This window comes from Pinus tabuliformis, chromosome J, assembly GCF_031772625.1.
Source record: "Pinus tabuliformis cultivar Carrire ecotype Pingquan chromosome J, CPIR1, whole genome shotgun sequence".
In the NCBI taxonomy this organism is placed as follows: domain Eukaryota; kingdom Viridiplantae; phylum Streptophyta; class Pinopsida; order Pinales; family Pinaceae; genus Pinus; species Pinus tabuliformis.
In genome coordinates, this window is record NC_142295.1 from 206,667,324 (window position 1) to 206,692,868 (window position 25,545).

General features: G+C 35.8%; 1 pseudogene; it reads right to left on the reverse strand.

The window, feature by feature from the left end:
- Nucleotides 1-2,517: 2,517 nt before the first annotated feature.
- LOC149226409 (putative protein phosphatase 2C 34) overlaps nt 2,518-25,545 on the reverse strand; it is a 118,541-nt pseudogene continuing 95,513 nt past the window's right edge.

Genomic DNA, 25,545 nt, shown 5'->3' on the forward strand with positions numbered 1-25,545 from the left:
GTAAACATTTGATGCCAGTATGGTAGAGATGTTGTAATGTTTAACATTTAGCTTGTTCAAAATAAAATAAAATAAAATAAAATAAATATAAAACATAAAATTAATAATTAATAATTAAACTAGCCTAGATCCATGTCTCTCTTGGCAGTTGGTAGATCGAGAGTTAAGATGGATCTAGGCTGGTTTATAATAAGTAAAGGATTGGTAAGCATTTACATGTTCGTTAAAAAGTAATAGAGCCCATGTCTGTGAAAAATTAAAAGTTATAAAAATAATAAAATTCAATTTGTTACATTGTAATTTTGTTTTTATTAATAAAATTAAAAATAATGTTGTAGATAAAAATAATCATAATAAACATATTACATTAAAACATATAACCTATAAGTAGCAACAATAAGTTAAGATCCATTTTACCTTACAAAATAGAACATTGATTTTATAAACATATTTAAATTTAATTAATAAGCACACAAAAACTTTAATACTTATAATAAACTTACAATATAACAATATGTTTAACCATGGACATATTTAAATTTAATTAATAAGCACATAAAAACTTTAATACTTATAATAAACTTATAATATAACAATATGTTTAACCATGGATATTCATGTCCACTTTGTCATAGATATTATTAACTTGTAAATAGACTTTGTTACAATACTATGGGCCAATACCAAGGCTCATCAATACAACATGGCCAAAATCCATCTCTTATTTCACAATCAAAATAATTTATAAATATTTTATTTAAATTTATTTTTATAACATTTTTTTTTGATTAAATCTAAAAGAAAAAAATTATAATTACTTTTGAGATATACCTACACCTCTATCACATTAAAATATAAGATATAAATAATAGTTATAAATTAAGATCCATTTTACCATATAAATTAAAATAATGATTTTGTAACTGTATTTAAATTTCATTAATAAGCACATAAAAACTTAACACTTACAATATAACAATATTTTTAACTATAGATATTCACCCACACTTTACCGTGAATATTATTAACCATACCATACCATGGGCCAACAGGATGGCTCATCAATACTGTTATCACTGGGCTGGAAAGGGTTGGGGTGTGTCAACCTTCAACCCAGTGATAACATATACCACATTTCCAAAAACCAACTTTCATTTCATAATCAAAATAAAATTACACTAGTACGACCACATTAAAAATATTAACGTGCGGAAGGCTTCATAAATATAGCCAAAAAACCTATTGCAACAAGAAGAATGCCTTACTAATGCACACATTTCCCTGATATTATTAGCCATACCATATGGAGTTGTCTTTAGTGCGATTTTTTGGACAATAAATTCCTGCCAGATTTTAGAGATATTGGATGGGGAAAACCCACCATAAAAGCTTCTAAAAAGTCTCACTAAAGACAACTCGAAACCATACCATGCTTCAATACTATGGGTAATCAATACCACATACTCAAATACCATCTCTCATTTTACAATCAAAATAATTTATAGATATATATATTTTTAAATTTAATTTAATTACATTTTTGGGCCAAGAGATACTCTCCATCCTAGTGTGGAAGAGATGTTGTAATGTTTAAACATTTTGATCCCTTCAAATTATATAAAAATAAAAATGAAAATAAAAAATAAAATTATTAATTGAAACATTTTGATTCGTTCAATTACATAAAAATAAAATTAATAATTAAATGAGCCTAGATCTATCTTAATTCTGGATCTATCAAGTTAAAAGGATCAAATATTTGGAAGTGCAAACATTTCTTCAAGTTTTACAATCAGAAAAGAAATTTTCACCCTGAAAAATTTGATCACGAAAAATTTAATCCCTCTAAACACTTGATAAATCTAGAATTAAAATAAATCTAAACTAATTTATTTAATTTTATAACTTTCCACCTCAATTTATTTAATTATATTACTTTCACTCCTATAAATATTAACATCTAACCTCGTGCACTCTTATAAATGTTAACCTCTAACCTCGTGCAATGGTTAGCTGTAAACCCAAAAAGATACACAAAACAATATAGATATTGTCTTAACATCGTTTTATTACACCATAAAAACCTTGTAAATGTTAACGTGGTGATTAGTTGTAAACCCAAAAAATACATAAAACACCATAGATATTTTTTTAACATAATTTTATTCCATCAAAAGGTTTGTAAGTACATAATGTTTTATTGGAATGAGATATTTAATGTTTTAGAACGTGGTCAAATATTTTGTTTTTTCTTTTATTTAAATTATCAAGTCAAAGTGATGGAAAGTTATTATGTACTAGGGAGCAACAAAACATTATAATTATATTTTACATAATATTTTTCTTAATTGAATAGTAACTTAATATCTTTTTAGTTAACCTAATTTTTTATTAAAATAATTACATGATTAAATAAAACACTAAATTTATATTCACATTATATTTTTCAAAAGAAGGGTTGGTACAGTAAGTTATGAAGTCATTATAACATAACTTATCGCTTATGATGACATCATATTAATAACAAGGGCGATTGTATAGCATTACTCCCTTTTCCTGTAAACACTAAACAATTATAGTAATAATTATAAAATGAGTTTTTGGGCGTTTGGGCCAGTTCTATGTCTGGTTTCAGACAATGTTGACATTATGATTAAGTTTTTATGAAATTGTAGTCACTGGAATTGTTTGAATTGTTTGGTTACTCAAGAGATAATGTTTGCAAGAATTTTTGAGACATAGGGCTTACCAGGTAAGGATGGCTCATGTTAACTGTCAACTGAATGGCTGACAAACTTCCATCAATAGACATTGTTCCCATAATAGCCCGAGAGTCTCCAACATTTGCAATGGCAAGGTCTCATCCTTGATAAAAGACAAAGTACAAAGAAAAGCAATTGGAAAAAAATTAAGCTATAAATTGAATACTATTCAATCGAAATGTGCAACAATTCCACTATTCAATGTGCTTGTGTACCTGTTTGATGACGGTCATGAAAGTCATTCCACTGCAGATGCAATCCAAGATGGGATGCAACTTGAGTTCCTTATCCATCACCTTGAAAGCTCATAGATGAGATTCTTTCCACACAACAAACATTTTGGACTCTTCTTTGTGCATATCCCCATTCGAATCATTGCGCAATTTGTTTGAATCATCGGCCTCAAAATTGTTAAGATTTTTATGACTAGGCCATTCAGTTAACAACAGTTCTTGCCACTAGTTCATAAGCAAGTTAGGTAGAGAGTTTCTAACCCTTTTGCTAACGAAGTGTCCATATGGGCCATGCCCATCAAAAACTCCAACAAAGCTTATGTTCTCATGTGATCCAAAATTCTCTTGCGACTCAAAATTCTAACACAAAAACAACATTACATTACTGAAACTCCTCTTATTAATCTAAAACAATTTTACAGAGATTCGTAGGTCACAATGTAATTTTTCCATGCTATGAATCTACGAAAAGAAATAAAATATTTGAGACAAGAAAACTAGATCAAACTCGGTTTTTTGTGTTTTCCATGGACACTAAACATGATTAAAACACCAATTCTGAGAGAAGAAACATTTATGCCAAAAATACATAGTGCAAAAGCGTGCAAAAGATAGAGGAAATGCCTCAGGTACAGAGTAAAAATGCTGAGATAAATAACATGTTTTTGTATTTTCATAATAAAAGTTCAATGACGATGAAGAATGAGAAAAATATTAAATATATTAATAGAAATATTAAATACATTAATAAGGGATATACACAAAAACGTTTTAAGAAATATAATTTAAAAAAAGTATGGAAGAGAACACATGTCGCAACCATTGGGAGACCTAGCTACCATGGACCACATGGATGCATTACATGTGCTGTTGCATAATCATTTGGATTGTGTCCAAGAGAGCCACTGACCATCCATACTCATCTCGCATGTAACAAATGTGTCCAAACTCATAAGAAATGCGCCCAAACAAATGTCGTTCCCTGTAAGAAACGATGAGATATAGCGCCATCGCTTGTAACAAATGCATCCAAACTCATAAGAATAAAGGATGAGATATAATGTCATTGGCCACCCTTCACCAAGCCTTCCTCAATGGAATAAATAGGTGCATGTAGCCAAAGATTTGCATTAAACAATAGAGCATTATTATGTCTACCTCTATTGATGGGTAGAGGTGCGCCATTTTTACACTCATGTGATAGTGTGAGGGGACACAAAGGCATCTTACACCTCCCATATTCTACGTTGGATCTAAGCAATAGGTGAGTGATTTCAGGGAAAACTCGTAAGTGCAATATTGTAATTTTGGGCAAACACATGGCGAGGTAAAATGGATTTAATGTTGGGCTATTCGCAACATGGGTATGCCATTTGAATTGTCGAGCTAAGACTTTAAAGTTGGGCAAGGGATTTAATGCTAGCATATTTACATCATGGGTATGCCATTTGAATGCCAGGCAAAACGCGATAGGAAACCACCAGTACAAGTAGAAGCATTAGTGAAAGAAGCCGGGGTGGTCCTAGTTGGAGTTTATGCCCCATTTGTTGCAGAGTTCATTTGAGAGCCAACAATTTCATTTCCAGGACGAGACCGAGAACCAGACCGAAGATGGATAAAGACACATTGATGGTTGGAAAGTGATTTTCAATCGCCATGGCCATTGAAGTCGTTTTGGGCATTGGGAAGAAACCTAAATAGTTTGCATAAACAATTATTTGCACTTCTTTTTTCTGGTTCCCGCTTATGATCCCTCGTCCTACTGGGTATCGATCTTCCTCTTATGCTGGTGCCGCATTTCCTGCCCCAAGGTCCTTGGAGGAAAAAAGGCAAAGTGGCAGAAAACACTTCTGTAGGAGCACAATGGAAGAGACAAGCTACAGACCAACCAAGGTAGGGGGAAGGTAACTAGTGAGGCTCAACCCTTTCCGATTCCTTCGCCCATCTCGGTGATACAAAAAAAAAACATTGGTTACGTATAAGAGTTTACACCCTTTCTTCTTGGTAGCGTTTGTTACCTGCAAAAGCTTACACCCTTTCTTCCGAGCAGCGCCTGCAAAATCTTACACCCTTTCTTCTGAACAATGTTCCGTTTTTAAATAAATCACTGGTGTAGTCAAGTCCTTGCTGCTACTGGACCAAGGGTAGGAAGGGTAGCTAGTTGGCCTATTAAGACTAATTTCATGTTATGTCTGGTGGCAGGTGGCTAGAAATTGAGAGGTAGTGGTAGCTACCACCTTTAGAGGTGGCAGCTAAATAATTGGTGGTGAGGTGATGGGAAACTTTGCATAAAATACAAATGCCTTGATATAATTGTTATATTACATAAAATAAAATAAGTTGTCACCACATTTTCTGCACTTTGGATAAATTATAAGTTATCACAACATTTCTGCATTAGGATAATCAGAACTTGCCATAAAAAATCGTTTTTTTCAAACCGAAAACTTTTATTAAAATTTCAATAGATGAAAATTACTATTCTAATGTTTTAGTTAAATAATAATAACATGATTTTTTTTATCAACAAATAAATCAATAGGCATCAAACAACCTACTAATCACTATATTCCTGCTGAAAGCGAGAACTAATAATAAACTAATGGTAACTATCTACCATGAAGTTGAAGGCACTTCTAAGATAATGCTTCTATTCTTAGATCGTGTGGATAAGCTTGGCGTGATCATTATGTTTACAAAATTGAGTAATAGTGTTGACTTTATTTCTTAGATTGTGTACGGTTGGGATAAGATTGGCTTCATCATTATGTTTCCAAAGTTGAGTAAATTGTTGACTTCATAGGTTTATTCAAAATTTAATAGCTTTTTATTAATTTTTAAAGTTAGTTGTCGGTTAATTAATTAATGTTTCGTATAGTACAGATTCCTTCAAAATTTAAGCAATATAACGGTCGTGATACATTCAAAACTGAAGTAATATAACTTTTTAAAGTTATTTTTTGTTAGTGTATTGATTAAGTATCCCATTTCTTAAATGGGGACTTGCTTACATATTGGATGGGAACTCGCTTACATATGATTCTTTCAAACTTAAGTAATATAATCATTTATTTTTTGAGGTTACTTCTTTTTAGTGTATTGATTAAGTATGGGGACTTGCTTAGATATTAGATGGGAGCTCGCTTGCTTATTGATTTTTCTAGGACTTTATTTTAGTTTTTAAAAATGAAATTGCAAATTAATATATATGTGTTTTTTTAAATTAGTTATAAGTTAATTACTTAATTTATATTAAAATAAATATTTTTTTGGATCTAAGATTAAGTTAATAATTATATTATTACTTAAACTACAACCAATTTTATTATAAGTTTAACATGTTTTTATTATAAGTTTAATATGTTCTTTGGAAAAGATAATATTTCATTTCTTAATCACTCAAACTCAAACTAAAATTAATGTTACAATATTTTTTATTTAGTTTAAAAATAAAATTTATTTCATATTAATAATTTTTTTTAACCTAGAGGAATTTGGTAGCTTGCGTGATACAGGACCACTAATAAACGTTTGGGGGTTTATGACCTGCCCTCTTCTCTATAAACTGAGTCACAACCGAGGGGATTTGAACCTTGGATCTCTTAGTTACCACACACTCACATTACTTCGATCACCAATTGAGTTGCATGCATTAGACTATTTCATATTAATATTATAATAACAATATTGATTTTTTTTTTTGGTGACTAGAGGAATTAACAAGCGGATTGGGTTCCACTGTTACCACTATAACCCATAGGTGTGACCCACACCTTGCTTCTTAGACGACACAATCTTTTTTCCCTTGGAAAAATCTGGGTAGATCAACCCCGAAGGGAATCTTTTAAAGCCCGTTAGCCAGACTAGCAGGGCCTAACCCCAAGGGCGTCGAGGAGAATTGACCCTGTGACCTCCCAATCGGCAAGGTACTTAACAATGGGGACTCGACCAGTTGAGCTAACCCTTGGGGCTTTTAGAGGACACACTTGTTTTGACTCTCAAGGGATTTAAATAAAGGGCCTCATCACTCACATAACTTTACATATCACGAGCTTGCCAAGTGAGCTACCCCTAAGGGGGATTATAAATTTAAGGACATGGAGGTGTGCTTTGATCCACTTATATGTGTACAAGTCACAAGATCATTTACTATACTTCAAAATATTATTAAGATTATTAATAATGTTTTTGTTTTTTTATATTTTTAAATAGCATAGTTGGAAGATATTTGTATATGATTTGAGGTCTTCATGATCTCCCTTAGATTTATAACCATATTGAGAAGCATGTTGTAGTTTTCTTTCAGCTAAACAAATGATACTTAAATTAAACCAAAATATCCATTATTGTGACAATTTGCAAAGTTGTATGATTATCCTTTTTCTTGAATTATGCTTGTGGGGCCCACAAAATAGAGTTTTTATTGCCATGAATGGCCTCCTCATGGCTTCTCAAACCCTCCTAGAATTCTCTATAATCCATCCAATTACAACTATTGCATGATATCTAAAATCAAATTGAAACTTCAAAATGCCAACCCACCCTCCCTCCAAAAAAACCTAAGATCAAGGATTCGACGAAGAGAAGCTCTTACTTCTAAATATGGATACCATACAAAATATCCTTCCAATAAAAAAGAGAATAATACATCCCTCCATTAAAGTAAACAATAGGGATACTCTGTGCTAAAGGAAGGAAAATCAAAGCCTTTTAATTTTGCTAGGAATTTACCTATCTGAAATTACACTTTGAAATTGAACCAAAAATAAAGCATAGAGAGAGCACTATAGATGTTTATGAGAAAACAAAGATACTATCCACTAAAGAAAAGTGCCTAGGATGAAACCTCATAATCCCAACCTATTGTTTCACTCATAATAGTGATGCATAAGAGAAAGGAGGAAGTCAACTCCCCAATGCTAAGGAACGAGAGAAAAACCAAGCATAAATGTAATGCATTTGACCCTACACTTACGATTGAACATCAATGAACCTTTGTACTTTCCATCATACCATAATGACGTTGCAGAAATCTGCCCATAGATTCAAGTGTGATCTGGAGTGATTATAACTAGCAATTGCCCCTAAAGGTGCAAAGATACATAAAAGGAATTGAAAATTTAGGGAAAACAATCCTGAACTATGTTTTCCTATATCAAATGGAGTGGGAAAAAAATTTCTCAAGGCAGAGCAGGATTTTTTTTTATAAACAGATAGACAAATTGTTTTCCTCTATATATTCATTCATTGAATGGATGGGAGGTAGGCGAAGAAAAACCTACAAAATGGAAAGTGAATACTGATATTGATTGAGGCATCTAAAAACTGATGCTGATATTGATTGAGGCATCTAAAAATTGATGCTGATATTGATTGAGGCATCCAACAAGTTTGTGATGGTAATGTCTCACGCGACCACCATGAAACTTCCTCTTCCAAGGAGGAAGACAAAGACAAGGTACAAGGTCAAGAAGTGAAGCCATGATGAATTTAGTGGAGTTAGCGATGTTGTGCAACTTAGAGCTTTTGGTTCAGGTTTTTTTTCCTGCCTTGAAACTACGTGATTTTCCTCAGGGATTCAAAGGGCGATGGGTGCATCCATTGGGTAAAATTTATGGCTCGAACAAAGTTCTTGGAAATGAGGAAATCTCTTACCATCTTGGAAGGTTTTGAGGGACATGGAGTCCATATTTTTTTGCCATTCCAGTGATACGGAGCTCCATTGTCTATGGTGCAACTGGATTGTTGAAATTTCTTATGGGTTTGTCCAGTGCAGAGGAGATTTAATTTCCTCACTTTTGGGTTCATTCAAGCATACTTGTGCATCTTACATTACAACAATCATAATTTTTCCAACTATTATAATGAGAACCGTGATTTTAATTTTTTTTGTAACAATATTGCAATGCACCAAATGATCTCTTCACAAATATTATCGTGGAGGCTCTGTCAAAACTTATAGAAAAAATTATGCAGACAATTGTATGTAGTGAACTAATTAAAAAAGGGTCAAGCAGTGAAGCCAGGATGACTTTAGGGGAGTTAGGGATGTTGTGCAGCTTGCCATATTTCCCTTACAACATCCACTAACTTCCATTTTTTTTTTGCTGGGATTTCGTCAATTTTGTTAAATTGGTGCAAAGTATCTTCTCCTTCTTCACTGCTTAGGGCTTGTGATTCAGGGTTTTCATCATGCCTTGAGACTGCTTGATTTTCCTTGGGGATTTGAAGGGCGATGGAAGCATTTGTTGGGTAAAATTTATGGCTTGAAGAGAGTTCTTGGAAACGAGGAAATCTCTTACCATCTTGGAAAGTTTTGAGGGACGTGGAGTCCAGATTTTGTTGTGCTAAGGAGAATTAATTTCGTCACCTTTGGGTTCATTCAAGCAGACTTGTGCGTCTTACGTTACAACAATCATAATTTTTCCAACTATTATAATGAAAGCAATGATTTTAAGAAAATTTGTAACAATATTTCAAGCAATGCACGAGATGATCTCTTCACAAATATTACCGTGGAGGCTCTCTCAAAACTTATAGAAAAAATTGTGCAGACAATTGTTTGCAGTGAATTGATTAAAAAATGACACCTTCATTGTAACCATTCATGCACGATGCGCGCAAGCCAAACACTAAACATAACAAAAAAAATTCACCTCCTTAATAATTCAATTCTCATTCCTTCATTCTCTTCCTCATTCATACCCAACCATTTTAGTTAAAACAAAAAAAAATATTTGAAAAAGAAGAAGAAAATAATAATAAAATTTCTGGCATAACTTCAAACTATGACCCACTAACCTCCACACCCAATCGCACAACATAGACCATGCTCCCCGGTACCCTAATATTCACGTATGCAAAGGTCAGTGCATTCTCCAACTGCCGTGAGAATGTAAGCATTTATGACGCATTGAATATACAAGTTCCCAAATCGATACCCCAACTATAACTCAACTAATTCCAAAAAAGAGGCATGTTTACATGCTTTGTCACTCTCATAATTACAATACCCAACCTCACCTCTACCATGTGTGGACACAACATCCTAAATTTTTCTATGTTGTAATTGTAATTCTATATATAAAAATTTACCCTTATCTATTATTCCATATGTAATAGTATTTAGTGATGTAATTAATTAATTTTATTTTATTTATTATTTATTTTATAGAAAATAAAAAATTTAATTTATTACAAATTAACTATTAAATATACATTTCCCTTCCCATTTTACACATTTTCTATTTCCCTTTTCTCATTTCGACGTTCTGTTTCTCATTTCGAGGTATGCTAATTTATAATTGTTTTTGTTCACTTAAAAAAAAATTACGTAATTAAAAAAATTTGACAATCCATGGATAGGGATGAAAGTGTGTAGATTTAAGGACTTTTAATCAGATTTAAAAAAAATAAAAGTAATGAATGAATCTGCATTCTAAAAGATTTAAGGGCAGCCAAATTTGTCGCGTGCTGCTGCCAAATTAGCGCATTTTTGTTTTCACGTTATGTGTAATGTAGCTAAACTAATTTATCTGACCGCTAATTATTAGACATAATCATTCATCCGACTAAGCCAGAGCTCACAAGCTTAAAATAGAATATCAACGACTATTATTATAAGTTCCACAGGCGGAATCCGTTTAATTTAAAGGCAACAGTGAGTCAGAGTGGGATGAAAAGAAGTCGATTAGTTTGTTGTTTTGGTCTCATGGCGACCCACTGACTCATTAAGCTTTACTACAGAGGCATGACAGATTCCTTATTGTCATGCATAGTCGTGTCGCGTTCAAGGACAAATGTTTCGCCAAGGTTTTCGCAGCGTGGCTTGACAGCTGTTTGACAAATCAATGGTTGAAAATCAAAATAGTAGCGATAATTGTACGATAGAAAACAAAAGTGTAGACGATGGTCGGTGGCCAACTGATTCAAAAAGACACCTTCAATGTAATTATGTTAGTTGAGAGAGATAGTCTATTCAAACTGGTTGATTTATCGACTGGTGGCCTTTCCTTGTGTGTAGCCACATGTGCATTTAAATAAAAGCAATATTCCATGTCCTTCATATTAAGTATGGAAGTAGTTGATGGTTAATGTTATCGTTAATAAAAATTTCTCCATTTTCAATAGTATAATTTTATTTGTATAATTGTTGGCCTATTGTGCTCTCACAGAATATGAAAATACTAGACATCAAATAGAGTTTTCTTTTAAGATGATTTCAATAGTGAGGCTAAAAAATAAGACTAGAGTGGTATTTAGAACCAAATGTCTAATAAATTATTTGAATTTTTTAATGTTGTTACTTGTCATGAAGCATAAACTTCAACTTGGTTATTTGTTGCCTTATCAGGTCTTAAGCATATTTGAATTCAAAGTAATTTTTGAATGACAATAAAAGTTCAATCAAAATAAAGTAGTTGTTTGTTTGGTTTTTTTTAATAACTAGGCTAAGCCTAGGTTGGGGCTATCCCATCTATTAAATGGAAGAACAATCTAAACATGAAGATTGTGCAAACCTTGATCAAGTTTGGATGCCTTGCCCCTTGGGATAGTTTAATTCCCCCAAATTGGCTTCCATTCTCAACCCCTCCCCATGAGGTTTGAACCTGAGACTTGGTGGAGACTAAACCCCACTTGAACCAATTGGTCTACATCTCATGGTTCAATAAGATTAAAGTGAAGGACAGAACATATTTTAAAAGTTTTTTCTAAATACATTGATTAATAATTAAACCTTATATCTATTAATTTAATAATATGGAACACTCAAATTGGGTGAGGTGGGATGTTATAAGGTAGTTCTTAGGCCTCGTAATAGACGAGGATGTTATGCCTATGCTGAAATCATTATGCAACGTGGGATAAAACGAGGTTTCAATTCACAAGGTGGTGTATAGAGGACATGCATGTGACCTATAAGGAAACTATGCAACTCACACAATGGGAAATTAAAAAAAAAATGGATTTAGGGAATTTTCCATCATTTTCAATGTTGATTAATCCTGGAGTATTCATTGCACACAACCTTGCTTGGAATTTTCAAACATTAAGGTTCTTTTGGATGTGGTTTGGATGGCTATTTGCTTGTTGTTATTATTTTTTCATTGGTCCCCTCTGGTTTTCTATCTATAAGTGAGTTATTTAGGCCTTTCTATCCCCGCTAAATGCATTTGTAGGTTTTACAGGATCTGATTCTCATCTTGTTTACAAGTCAATGGTACATAACACATTCTAGTTTGTTAGTCTGTTCACCCAAGGCTAGAGCAATGGTCAAGAAACATGTGATATGTCACCACGAAAGTGGCAATCAAGGTGGGATGGGAGAGGGTTGGGTTTGTGCCACGATGGAGGCATTAACACATTTATTTTGAGAGGAGGCCCTGATAAAGGTTCAAGAAGAACTCTGGGAGTTTGAGACTGTTGTAGCTATGGAATGAGGTTGTCTTTCATATTTTGAGGTTTTAATGGACATCTTAGAGTGGGTGCCTAACCTTGGGCACATTAGGGGTAGGAAAAAATAGAACCTGCTCATAAATGAACTCTATTAGAGGATGTAAATGATGGTTGGAAGGGTTATTACTGAGAGAAATGAGGCTAAAGAAGAGATCCTGCTGATACTAGACAAGTTGATGCTCCACCAATAAGACATGGGGGTTTATCTCTAACATATCAAAGATCATCTCACTCTTGCTCTAGCCTAAGGTGGTTGTAGTTAGGGGCACAACAACCCCATTGAATTGGATATCTCCATCTACTTAATTTCTCGATGCATATAGTTTTGTTGTTTCTCTGGTTCACTGGTCCTATTAGGCTATGTTTGATAGGTATTTTTAAACAAAGATGTTGCAATTCCATTATAATAAAATGATTTCATGTGAATATGTAATAGATAATTAATATTAGCGCAATCATATAAATTAAATGGATAGTAAATGGTAAACATCAATAGTCATCAAACTAGAATAGACATCAATATACTTATCTCATGATATGTCATATTGCCAAGCTTAAAAAAAAGGTTAACTAAATTATAACTTTATTTTAAAATATTATTATTAATGATTAGAAAAAAAATAATATATGAGTTAAGCATATATACATTTAAAAATCAAGTAACAAGAAAAACATGGTAAAGCAATCATAAACAATAAGAGTTCAATGCCATAAAGAAAAATTGAATGCAAACCAAATCTAATACTTATGGACATGACATTTTTCATAATTGAATTGAAAAACAAAAAAGACATTACAACCTTTGAGATATCAACCCTTTATTCGTGACTACTATTAAAAATATTCCATGGAGGTTAAATTCCTACCATCCACCTATTAGTTATTGATAAACCCTATTTCTAAATAAACACAACTATTGACATAATCATATTTTTAACATAAATAATTTTAAAAAATTAACATAAATATTTGATATATCCTATATTTTATGGGTTCAATATTTTTACCATTTTACTTTATTGATTTAGAATATAATATGGTTAATATCATTTTAATCATTCTTAAACATTTAATGAATTTTTTTGATATTATTTAATGATTATGATAATTTTATATTTATTATTTTAAATATTTTTATAGGTAAAATGTATTTTTTCCTCTACAAGTAACATAAAATAGGAAGAAATTTAAATTATAATTCTCAAAAGAGGGAGTAGACACTAGAGTTAGTACTGTAACCTTAGGATTTATATATCAATGTATTGTAAACTTAGGATCTACATATCAAAGAAAACACAACAACACAGTTTTCAAACAATTCAAAATTTGTAACAAGGGACATGATTGGAAATATATGTGTAATCATTTAAATGATTGGATGATTATTTATCACTCGAAATTGGTGTCAGACACCAATGCCATGACAATCCACATGTGCATGGCGGAGGCTATCTTAAATGAATAAGTATAGGAAATCAAGGAGATATATTGGAAGGAGAAGGATGAGGATATTGAGTTTATAACGAGTCATATATCATGCAAACATGTTAATAAATTCATGATAAGACTGATGTTGTGCACAATTATGAAACTAATCGATACTCTATTATTTCAAGCATAGGATGATTGTGAAGGTCCAGAGTTCATGATAATTGTTGTAGTTCTAACATGCAACAATGGTGGGGGTTCTCTACCTAGGAATGGTCTTGATGACACATTCTGATTCTAATGGTCAATTAGTTCATTTCACTTACGCTACTTCCTTGTTCAACTCTTGTTAGTTCCATTAATTTTTCTCTTTTCTTGCAAATGTGGAGTCTTGTAGAGCTAAGTTAGGTTATCCTCAATTGTTGGATGCTTTCACCATAGAGATCTACTTCACTATCTCAAAAAAAAAAAAAACCCCCTAGGTTGTGCCTACTATAACTCCTTTCCATCATAGGCTTTGGTGGTCTCTACTCATCTCCACCTTCACCACCTACCTCCCTTGCTACCTAAGGCCCCTCTCCTCTCTTGGCCTCTGAACATGGTGAGCAAAGAATAAGACCCAAAATTTGGTAAGAGAGGGCCCTATAGGAAGTCTATAATAGAGAGCAATAATCCAACCCCCCATAAATTAACTTGGTATGTCACTAAAGTCGAGAAGAATGCCTTGAAGGGAACTCGGGATTTTCCTACTAGATTCTATTTTAAAGTCAAGGAAGAAGTGACTCAAATGCAAATATCAATAATATAAAAGAGGTAGAGGCTATCCAAAGAGCAATTTGAGGTTGATTTCTAGGGTTATATTCTTGACACATGAATTTCTTGAGCTAGGGACATAAAACTATTTAGGTTGACATGACTTTTTTGGCTCAACAAATCATTCATCACCCAAATAATTTAAAATAATTGACATAAGTATTTGATATATCCTATATTTTATGGGTTCAATATTTTTATCATTTTACTTTATTGATTTGGCATATAATATGATTAAAATCATTTTAATCATTATGAAATATTTAGTGCAATTTTTTTATATTATCTAATGATTATGATAATTTTATTTTTATTATTTTAAATATTTTTATAGGTAAAACATTTTTTTCCTTTACAAGTAACATTATATAGGAAGAAACTTAACTTATAATTCTCAAATGAGGGACTAGACACTAGAGTTAGTATTGTAACCTTAGGATTTATATATCAAAGTGTTGTAAACTTAGGATCTACATATCAAAGAAAACACAACAACACTTTTTTCAAACAATTCGAAATTTGTAACAAGAGACATGATTGGAAATATATGTTTAATCATTTAAATGATTGGATTATTATTTATCACTTGGAATTGGTGTCAGACACCAATTCCATGACAATCCACATGTGCATGGTTGAGGTTGTCCTGAATGAATAAGTATAGGAAATCAAGGAGATATATTGGAAGGAGAAGGATGGGGATATTGAGTTTATAACTATTCGTGTATCGTGCAAACATGTTAATAAATTCATGACAAGGCTGATGATGTGCACAATAATGAAACTAATAGGTACTCTATTATTTCAAGCATAGGATGATTGTGAAGGTCTAGGGTTCATGGTAGCTATTGCAATTCTAACATATAACAATGGTGGGGCTTCTCTACCTAGGCTTGGTATCGATGACACATTCTGATTCTAATGGTCAATTAGTTCATTTCACTTCCTCTACTTCCTTGTTCAACTCTTGTTAGTTCCATTAATTTGGCTCTTTTCTCGCAAATATGAAGTCTTGTAGAGCTAAGTTAGGTTATCCTCAATTGTTGGATGCTTTTACCATAGAGCTCTACCTAACTATCTCAAAAACAAAATGCTCCTCTGGGTTGTGCCTACTATAACTAATTTCCATCATAGAATTTGGTGGTCTCTACTCATCTCTACCTTCACCACCTACCTCCCCTGCTACTTAAGGCCCCTCTCCTCTCTTGGCCTCTGAACATGGTGAGCAAAGAATAAGACCCAAAATTTGGTAAGAGGGCCCTATATGAGGTATATAATAGAGAACAATAATCCAACCCCCCATAAATTAACCTGGTATGTCACTAAAGTCGAGAAGGATGCCATGAAGGGAACTGGGGATTTTCTACTAGATTCTCTTTTAAAGTTGAGGACGAGGTGACTCAAATGCAAATATCAATAATATAAAAGAGGAAGAGGCTATCCAAAGAGAAAATTGAGGTTGATTTCTAGGGTTATATTCTTGACATGCGACTTTCTTGAGCTAGGAACATGAAAATATTTAGGTTGACATGACTTTTTTGGCTCAACAAATCATTCCTAACCCAAATTGTAAAGGGAAAAGGCCTCTAAAAATAGGCCATCCTCCATAAACTAGATTTAATGGAATATATCTAAAGAAATATTTGACATTAACATGATAATCTCCAACCCCCTAGGAAGTGGCAATGATAATTTGGTAGCTCCTGAAAATCAAGAATCAAAGGGCACCCTTTATATGCACAAGAGACATTATTGGAAATATATGTGTAATCATTTGCAACAAGAGACATGATTGGAAATATATGTGTAACCATTTAAATGATTGGATGATTATTTATCACTCAGAATTGGTGTCATACACCAATGCCATGATAGTCCACATGTGCTTGGTAGAGGCTGTCTTGAATGAATATGTATAGGAAATCAAGAAGATATATTGGAAAGAGAAGGATCAGGGCATTGAGTTTATAACTAGTCATCTATCGTGCAAACATGTTGATAAATTCATGACAAGTCTTATGCTATGCACAACTATGAAATAGGTACTTGATTATTTCAAGAATAGGATGATTGTGAAGGTCCAGGGTTCATGGTAGTTGTTGCAGTTCTAACATACAACAATTGCGGGGCATCTATACGTAGACTTGGTCTTGGTGACACATTATGATTCTATTGGTCAATTAGTTCATTTCACTTCCTCTACTTCCTTGTTCAACTCTTGTTAGTTCCATTTATTTGGCTCTTTTATTGCAAATATGGAATCTTGTAGAGCGAAGTTAGGTTATCCTCAACTGTTGGATGCTTTCATCATAGAGCTCTACCTCATTATCTAAAAAAAAATCCCACCTTGGGTTGTGCCTACTATAACTCCTTTCCATCATAGACTTTGGTGGTCTCTAATCATCGCTACTTCCACCACCTACCTCCCTTGCTACTTAAGGCCCCTCTCCTATCTTGGCCTCTAAACATGGCGAGCAAAGAATAAGACCCAAAATTTGGTAAGAGAGTGTCTAAGAAAGTGTAACTAGGTTCAATCTTCATGACATTGTAATTATGATTTTTAAGAAAATGAATTTATCATTATCCCTTGCTACATGGGTTTCATGAGAAAGAGTTTTATTTTATAGATGGATCACATTGAGATCCTTAGGATTTATTATTAAAGAGTCAAAGTCATGAAGAGCTCTTCTTGACCATTTATGTAATGTATACGAGTCAACCTAGAGTTTAGATCATCCCTCCAAGACAAGCACAAATCCTCTTGATGAAGGAAACAAGCAAAACGATGATAAATGCAGCCATGTTGGCCTCAAATTGAATTAAATAACTAAAGGAAAGTCATGTCAGATCAATAAAAGGACACAACGTTTCACACTGTCATGTCGGCTTGAGTACATGGACATGTAACTATATATACACAACTAAAGTCACCACAGGAATCACAAAAACTCAAACTTCTCTGAAACTTCAGATGATGACAGAGGCACAAGACTTCGGAAGGGTACATGAGGTACAAGATTATTAGATCAAGGAAGTTGTTCAATACTTCAGATGGAGAGGTATCACTATGGTTTTCAGATGGGTAAAACAATGAGTTTATATTCTTGGCATAACAGTGACTAGGTGCCAAGAGAACATAGTCTCATTCTCGGTGAAAATATCAGTGCTGTCACATGAATCCTATAATACCACACATAGTCTCGGCATAATTAAGATGGAAGGATCTCATAATGACACACTATCTTGGCATATATTAAAGTGCAGTCATAATCCTATGACAGTAATGATATCGTTCTTGATGAAGACATAGTCACAAAGGTTATGATCTCAGTGAAGGAACATCTATGATGATACTATCATGATATTGGTGGATCTACATGCAACTCTCCTATACATATCTCAATACGAAGATCTCGTTGATAAATACCTTGGTGATGGTGCAACAATGATGATGATATCAACAATGTCAAAGAAGAGGATTGGTGTCTTGGTCTTAGAGAGGCCTAGTAAGTCAAGGGTCATGGTCTTGGTATTTGTCAACTGGAATCTCTATAAGAAGAATTTTGTGTGGGTTTTCCTCTCCAAGAGGGAGAGGTTTTGGCCTTGGCAGAAATCGAACATCTTGTGTTCTTGTCTCTTTGGTTTTGGTAGCTATTTGATGAACCAAGAAGACACACTCTAATAATAATAACAAGTGAAGATGGTGCTAAGAAGTAAAGTTAAATAACTCACAAATAGTTATCATGAAAGAAGAATCTCATTATCTACATGTGCCCTATATTATTTAACAGAGAAGGCCCTACAAGAGGTCTATAATAGAGAACAATAATCCAACTCCCTATAAATTAACTTGGTATGTCACTAAAGCTGAGAAGGATGCCTTGAAGGAGAATGGGGATTTTCCTACTAGATTCTATTTTAGGGTCAAGGAAGAGATCACTTAAATGCAAATATAAATAATATAAAAGATGAAGAGGATATCCAAAGAGAAAATTGAGGTTGATTTCTAGGGTTAGATTCTTGACACATGACTTTCTTGAGCTAGGGACATAAAAATATTTAGGTTTACATAACTTTTTTGGCTCAAAAAATCATTCATCACCCAAATTGTAAAGGAAAGAGGCCTCCAACAATAAGCCATCCTCCATAAAATATATTTAATGGACTATATCTAAAGCAATCTTTGACATTGACATCATAATCTCCAACCCCTGGCAATGATAATTTGTTAGCTCTTGAAGGAAATCAATAATCAAAGGGCACACTTTCCAACCCAATCTTAATTGACAAACATTCCCTTGCCTTTCGAAGAAGCTTAGAAGGGGTTGACACATTCATCCAACCATATAGGCATGCTAAACTAACTATGATTTGTAATTTTTTCTACTTAGTATTATTAGGAAAATGATAAACTACATGACAACCACCCAAGATAGAAGGGAAATCAGACCAGTTGGTCGAGATTCCAGATTCCCAGTCTAACATGAACAAAGAAACCTTTTGAACGATTGTATGAATGCTATGAATGAGGGAACCAAGTTCTTTATGCGCTAGGCATGATAGAACACCCACCTGCAACTGGTGAAAAAGTGCGCAGGAATCATGGTCATCACAGAAATGTAGAAAGGATGCCAGCACTGTGAATGTGTGAAACCAGTTGGGGTGTGGTGAAATGAGAGTAACTTGATTCGTGCAATAGGTTGTGCGCTCATCATCACACAAGGAGATTGCTGGTGTGATGAGTGGGCAGATTTGACATGAAAATTTTGCAAAAATACCAAGGAGTTGATTACGAGAGAGAACATCTGATAAGTGTGATTCCGAATAGAGATGATCAACTTCACTGTCCCATGATTGGATGAGGGACGGACACTCCCAACCCAAACTAGATGTAAGAGAGGTGCATGAAGACAGACATGTTGTAACAGACTCGTGGATTCGATCATTAGCAAAAATCTGAAATTTTGAAATATCATACCCTGAACAGTAAATATTCTTTACACGGGGATCCACGTTGAGTGCAACCATGCAGATAGATGGATTTTGTGTGAGAAACAAGATCTGATTTGGTTTGACAAGCTTACCAGAGTCGCGAGGTCCTGACATAACCATCAACGGACGTTGAAGTGCCTTGACTCCCTAGCATGTCCCGAAACTTTCCAGAATTAAAAAATTGCATTTTGTGATGTGAACCAGATCATGCATGGCTTGAGGATGGCTGTTGTTACTGATTTCAAAACTTCTCTTAGGATGACAACCATCTTTGTCACAGGTTTCATCAAAATTTTCAGCAAGCTGACTTGATGATCTCTCTTCATGCAACACATAAGATGATGACGAGTGGGAAGAGTCCTGTGTGTTGAAACTATTTTCATCATGGACAACCTCATTGCCTTGTGTCAATCGAGGAGATAACTCAGAAGATGAAGAAGCAAGAGAATGCAGAGTGTCTCTGAAGCATGTTGATGCGACGTGAATGATAGGACACGTAGGAAAGTGAGGTGCAGAGGAAGCTTCAATATGGATGTCTGCTTTGACTAGTGCGCATTCCAGATCTGAGTTAGAGTGTACATGAGATGACCCTAGATCATGTGATGTGCTTGGGTGTTCATCATAACATACAGGAGCATGGGAGTGATGACAACCCAAGATTGGAGGTTGATCAAAATAATTGATTGAGCATGATGTTTCACCAAGATTCACAGATTGAGGATCGATCAAGAATGGAAGCTCAATGTTTTGAGAGGAATTGATTATGTCTTCATCGTCTTGCTCCTCCACCTGTATGATGAGACTGCCTTGCACATGATTGCAACTTGAGCCAGTAGCTCAAGAGTCAAGAGAGTGCGCGCAACTAGCTTTTGAAGTAGATCACTCAAGCGAGTCATGGTGCAAGGAGTCATGGCTTGTAGATGATGGAGGATGGTAGAGATGAAGATTAGACTCAAGACTTGGTTTAGGAATGGTGATGTCCTCTTGTGGAATGGAGGGATGAGTTTTTGCCATAGGATTTCCTAACCATTCTATAATTTCTTCCGTTGGAGCAGGAGATAGTTGAGTAGATGGATTGGGAACATGCTGTGCAAATCTCTCAGCTTTGGAACCATTGCGAGGGGGCACCCTCTTCGAGACATGAGGTGTCTCGTGATCCACAAGAGTTGAGGAAGAAGGGAAATCAGGAATTTCACCGTTTTGGGAGACATGAACCAAGAATTTTAGCTCTTGGCTCATGAAGTCAAGGTCCACAAACTGCTCAGGAATTTTGTAACATAGGTGAAGGAAGCGAGTAGCAAAGTCCTCAACTAATTCGCCAGGATTCATTCTTAAAACGAGAGATTCTTTCATAGAAATCTTGGTGGTCACACTCATCGAAGGCTTGATGGAGCTTCATGGCGAAAGTGAGAAGGGAATGGATGGAAGCAAGTGGCAGGGTCTGACACCACTGATTAGCATGACCTTCAAGGGTGAGGAAGAAGAGTACGCAAGCAAGCTCATCACTATGGATTTCATGAGATTCACAGAAATGAAGAAAATCATAAATGTGCTCGGTTACGGATGTTCTATCCTCATCGTCAAACTTTAACAAGGACAAGTGATCGAGAAGCTCATTGGGGATTGATAACTGATTAAGGGAGAAATGAGAGAAACAACCTGGGAGCACGAATCATGTATTATTCATTAGGTAAGAGATTCAACCCAGATGTATGGGCTCAGCTTGTCATCTGGCACTCCTTCTAGCGCCAAAATGTTGATGGTACTGGATCCACCAATATCAGGGGATCACCTCGATATGAAGTCCCAACTAGACCTCACATTGTTTGGTGTGGGAGTCCCATCTGGTATGATGGCCCGATTGCTATTTTCTTAAGGATTTGCCTTAACTCTTGCTTATCAAATGATCCAGATTTAGACAGGAACACAACAAATTGCAGATATAACCATAAATACAAAGATGTAGCAGAAATAATACGTCATTTCATTAATGTAAAATACTGAAATATGCTTACAAACAGAAATGGAAATAAACCAGCTAGGGCGACGGTAGCTTATCTCTGAGAAAAGATGTGGTGGCTACATGCCTCTGAACTATGTTACAATGAGGGTCGAAGGCCTATTTATTGTTGAGAAACAATGGGAAGCCCTAAACATCCAAAAACCTAACCCTAGGAGATGAAGCACCAAACTAGGGGCCTCGTTTGGGTAAATTGGCACATCAACTTCCCAGGGTCGGAACTTTGGCATACGATCTCTGTTTGACGCACACAATACCTTGTTAGAAAGATCTATTTGAGGACTACAACTTTTGAGTGAGCAACATAGGTCCATGGACCCTACCCATATGTTGCTCCCAATTTTCCCAAAAAACGTCGTTTAGGGCCTCAAAATGGCTCTGTAAGTTCAGGACCCGAAAAACTGCCAAAAATAGTAAATTGTGCTACAATTAAGGAAACTGAAAAACTGAAAGAGACAGTTGTGGGGGTCCAAGTAGGATAGATGGGTGGCCACCAACATCCACCTGGATCATCGACATATGAGAGTGGTTAGCTTTGTCTTTGAGAAGTGAGGTTTGTGTGCCTGGTGAGTGTAAGTGTACTTGTGTCAATGGTTCTTTCAATGTGAGGGGAAGAAGGTGAAGGTGAATTCCATGTTGAAAGGGATTAGTCCCAATTCAACTAGGAACACACAATACAAAAGGACATACACAACTTCCGGCAGAACATTCCACTTAGATGCAACAGTCACAACATACAAGGTATGTTAATGCGTACAACACTCACAGATCAGTGCAAACGAGTGCAACGGTTGTTACAACAAGGTTCATGTGAAAGGTCTGTCTGATGTTCGACAGGGCAGTCGACACAAATGGGATAACATTAACAACATATACAAAATATTTCCATTAATAGATTATGCATTACAAGAAATGAATCAGTTCAAATGTAGAACACAGTTGAAAGCAACATGCATTACAAGTGTTAAAGATTAGTCTTACAACAAATACAATAACTATGTGAAAATGTGTTGGCCTGTTAACAGGTTTCTGAATTAAGCAAAAGTTCCAAGACACATCGTTACACCATACATCACTAACCTCGTCAGCGAGGCGTTGGAGCCACTACTTACTCCTCAAAGAAAAGATTACAAACACTCTTGGCTGTGTGGGAGGAGCTGAGGTTAAAAGTCCTTTGCATGTACAAATGAGGGGGTATTTATAGCCAAGGATGAAACTGACCCTTGTGGCTGTTCGACTACCCTCATGACCGTTAGACATCCATGAATCTTCGACTTACATGACCCTTTGTTCAACAAGTGGGTCTCTGGGACTTCCACGTTACATCGCATTGATTGACAACAAGCCCATGGTGGAGATGCAGTGACATGACTCATGATGTGATTCGACAAGACTTGACATGACAATGCTGGTACATTCGTGCTACTTTTGGAGTGCATGTCGAGCTATAGTGTTGTTGGATGATGGATGTCTTGATGGTGTATCATAGCTTCACCTTCGCTTGGTGAAGTGCGCAGAGTCTTCGATGGTCCTTGGTTCGCTTGATGAAGCTTTACCATGTTGTTCCTTGCTTGCATGTTCGAAGGCTTGACAGGCTCATCTGTTCGCGAAGGTGCATGTTCGTTGTGTTCATACGCTTTGCATGTTTCATTCGTTCGTCCGTTGGTGAACTTGTCATTCTGCATTTGCTCCCTTCATTCATCCCATTCGTCATCTTGCTATGTTCGTTGGTGTACCTGTACCTACAATCACTCATGATGAGATGACATCAAATCCAAAACCTCCTAGTCTACCATGACACATAATCATTTAGATGCAGGTGACCGGGAGAGGCAGGAAGGCTGTGACGCGGGAAGATGGCTCTGGGCAATTACTGATGAAAATTGCGCAAGAGTCACTTAGAGATGAAGACAAGAAATCTGAGTCGACAGTGACAATCTGCAAGGTCTGGCTCAGCTAGGAGGAAAAATTGTGCAAATTTTGGGAGGAGAAGTTCGAGCTGTTGAAAGGCAAGGTAGGCATGCTCTGCGCATTTTTCAAAATGAGAGCCATATTTACACAATTTTCCAGAGGAATGGGTAGGGTTGCATGCAGGGTCAAGAGGCAGGGATTGCACAATTTTTCTAGGGAACTGCCAGGGTCATTGGCAGCCACAACTGCGTAATTCCTAGAGGGAACTTCCAGTTGGCTGCTGGGGTCACTGGCAGCTAAAATTGCACAATTCCCAGAGGGAACTACCAGTTGGATGCTGGGGCCAATGGTAGCCAAAACTGCACAATTCCCAGAGGGAACTGCCAGTTGGCTACCTGGGAGATTGGCAATAGAAACTGCACAATTCCTAGAGGGAACTGACAATCTGCTGCTAGGGGTTGCTGGTAAGGAAAACTGCACTAAGGCTGCGAGGCTGGCCTGCTGATCATCTCTGCACAATTTCTGAGCTAAGATGACTTATGGACATCGGAAGGCCTGCTCATGAACATTGCGCAATTTCTGAGATGAACAGTTGGTCGACTGTCGGGATGACTGACTGGGAAAACTGCACAATTTTCTGAGGGAGACAGGGACGAGCACTTCGTGTCTATCCAGCTTGTCTGTACAATTTCCTCAGTCAGTTGAGCGAGTGAGGTTAGTGGCCTCTGAGCAATTTTTGAGGGGAGTTAGTCCAGGGGTGACTGCCAGGTCGGGCTGTCTGGGTGGCCAACATGAGAGTTGATTGAATTTTTTGCGGGCAACACAAATGGAAAAGACTAGCTTGGTGCTTCTGTGTTGTTCTGGATGACAGTCGATTGAATTGATGGCGGGGTGATGGTCTGGCTGTTAGAGGGGAGTCCTATCGTTAGAACTTTCAACAAAAATGGCTAAGTGTGTGAACAATCAAAAGATGTATAGGTGATCATATGAACACACACTTGCATGACTTGACGACAAGATGACCAAACCATCCAGACACACATGTTCAACAAGACTAATCGACGGTGTAAGCGATAAGCGTGACACTCATGATTGATTGTTCATTGATCGAGACGACGCTTGCACATCAGTGAATTTGACTCCGTGTGTGAGTGTGACAGATGCTTTCATAGCGAATACAACAAGCACATACGAAGTGAAGACTTTGAGCATAACCAGAACACGATCACAAGCATGACTCAGACATCAGCATGCAGAGATTTGAATGTAATGAATCAAGCAAGGTGGATGTAAAGACTCACATGAGCTCACAGAGTGAACCCGAGTGTGTGCAGTCATCAAGTGAAACTCTCCAAGGGAGGCTTCGAAATTGGTGCAGGCCAAAATTTTGGAGGGTGGTTGTAGCTGCTACAACACACGAATATGTAGTCGTGTCCCTTCTTGGTTGTCGGTAAACCTCCCACAAAATCCATGGAAATGCTTTCCCAAGGAGGAGTAGGTATAGGTAAGGGATGATATAAAACCCGTTTCTTGTTGCTAGGCTTGCTAGTACAACAAAGCATGCATCCTCTTATGAACCTAGCTACCTGCTCTTGTATCTTGGGCCAATACACGTACCTTTGCAAGTTAACCACGATCTTCCCTACACCAAAGTGTCGTGTAACCTTGGAGGTGTGAGCCTCTCTAATTAATTGTAGTCACTCACCTTTAGGAACACATAGCTTATCCAACATGTAGAGTAACCCATACCAGCGATGGTAGTCAAGGGTATTGTCGCTATCGTGTAGATGACTCTGACTCTGCAACTGCTGATACACCTCCTTGAAGTCCTCATATTTTGAATATGCCTCTTTGTATGCATCATGAGTGAATGGCTCCATGTACATAAGAGTCCCCAAAGCTGTAATATTTGATGTAGGTGGCCTGAACA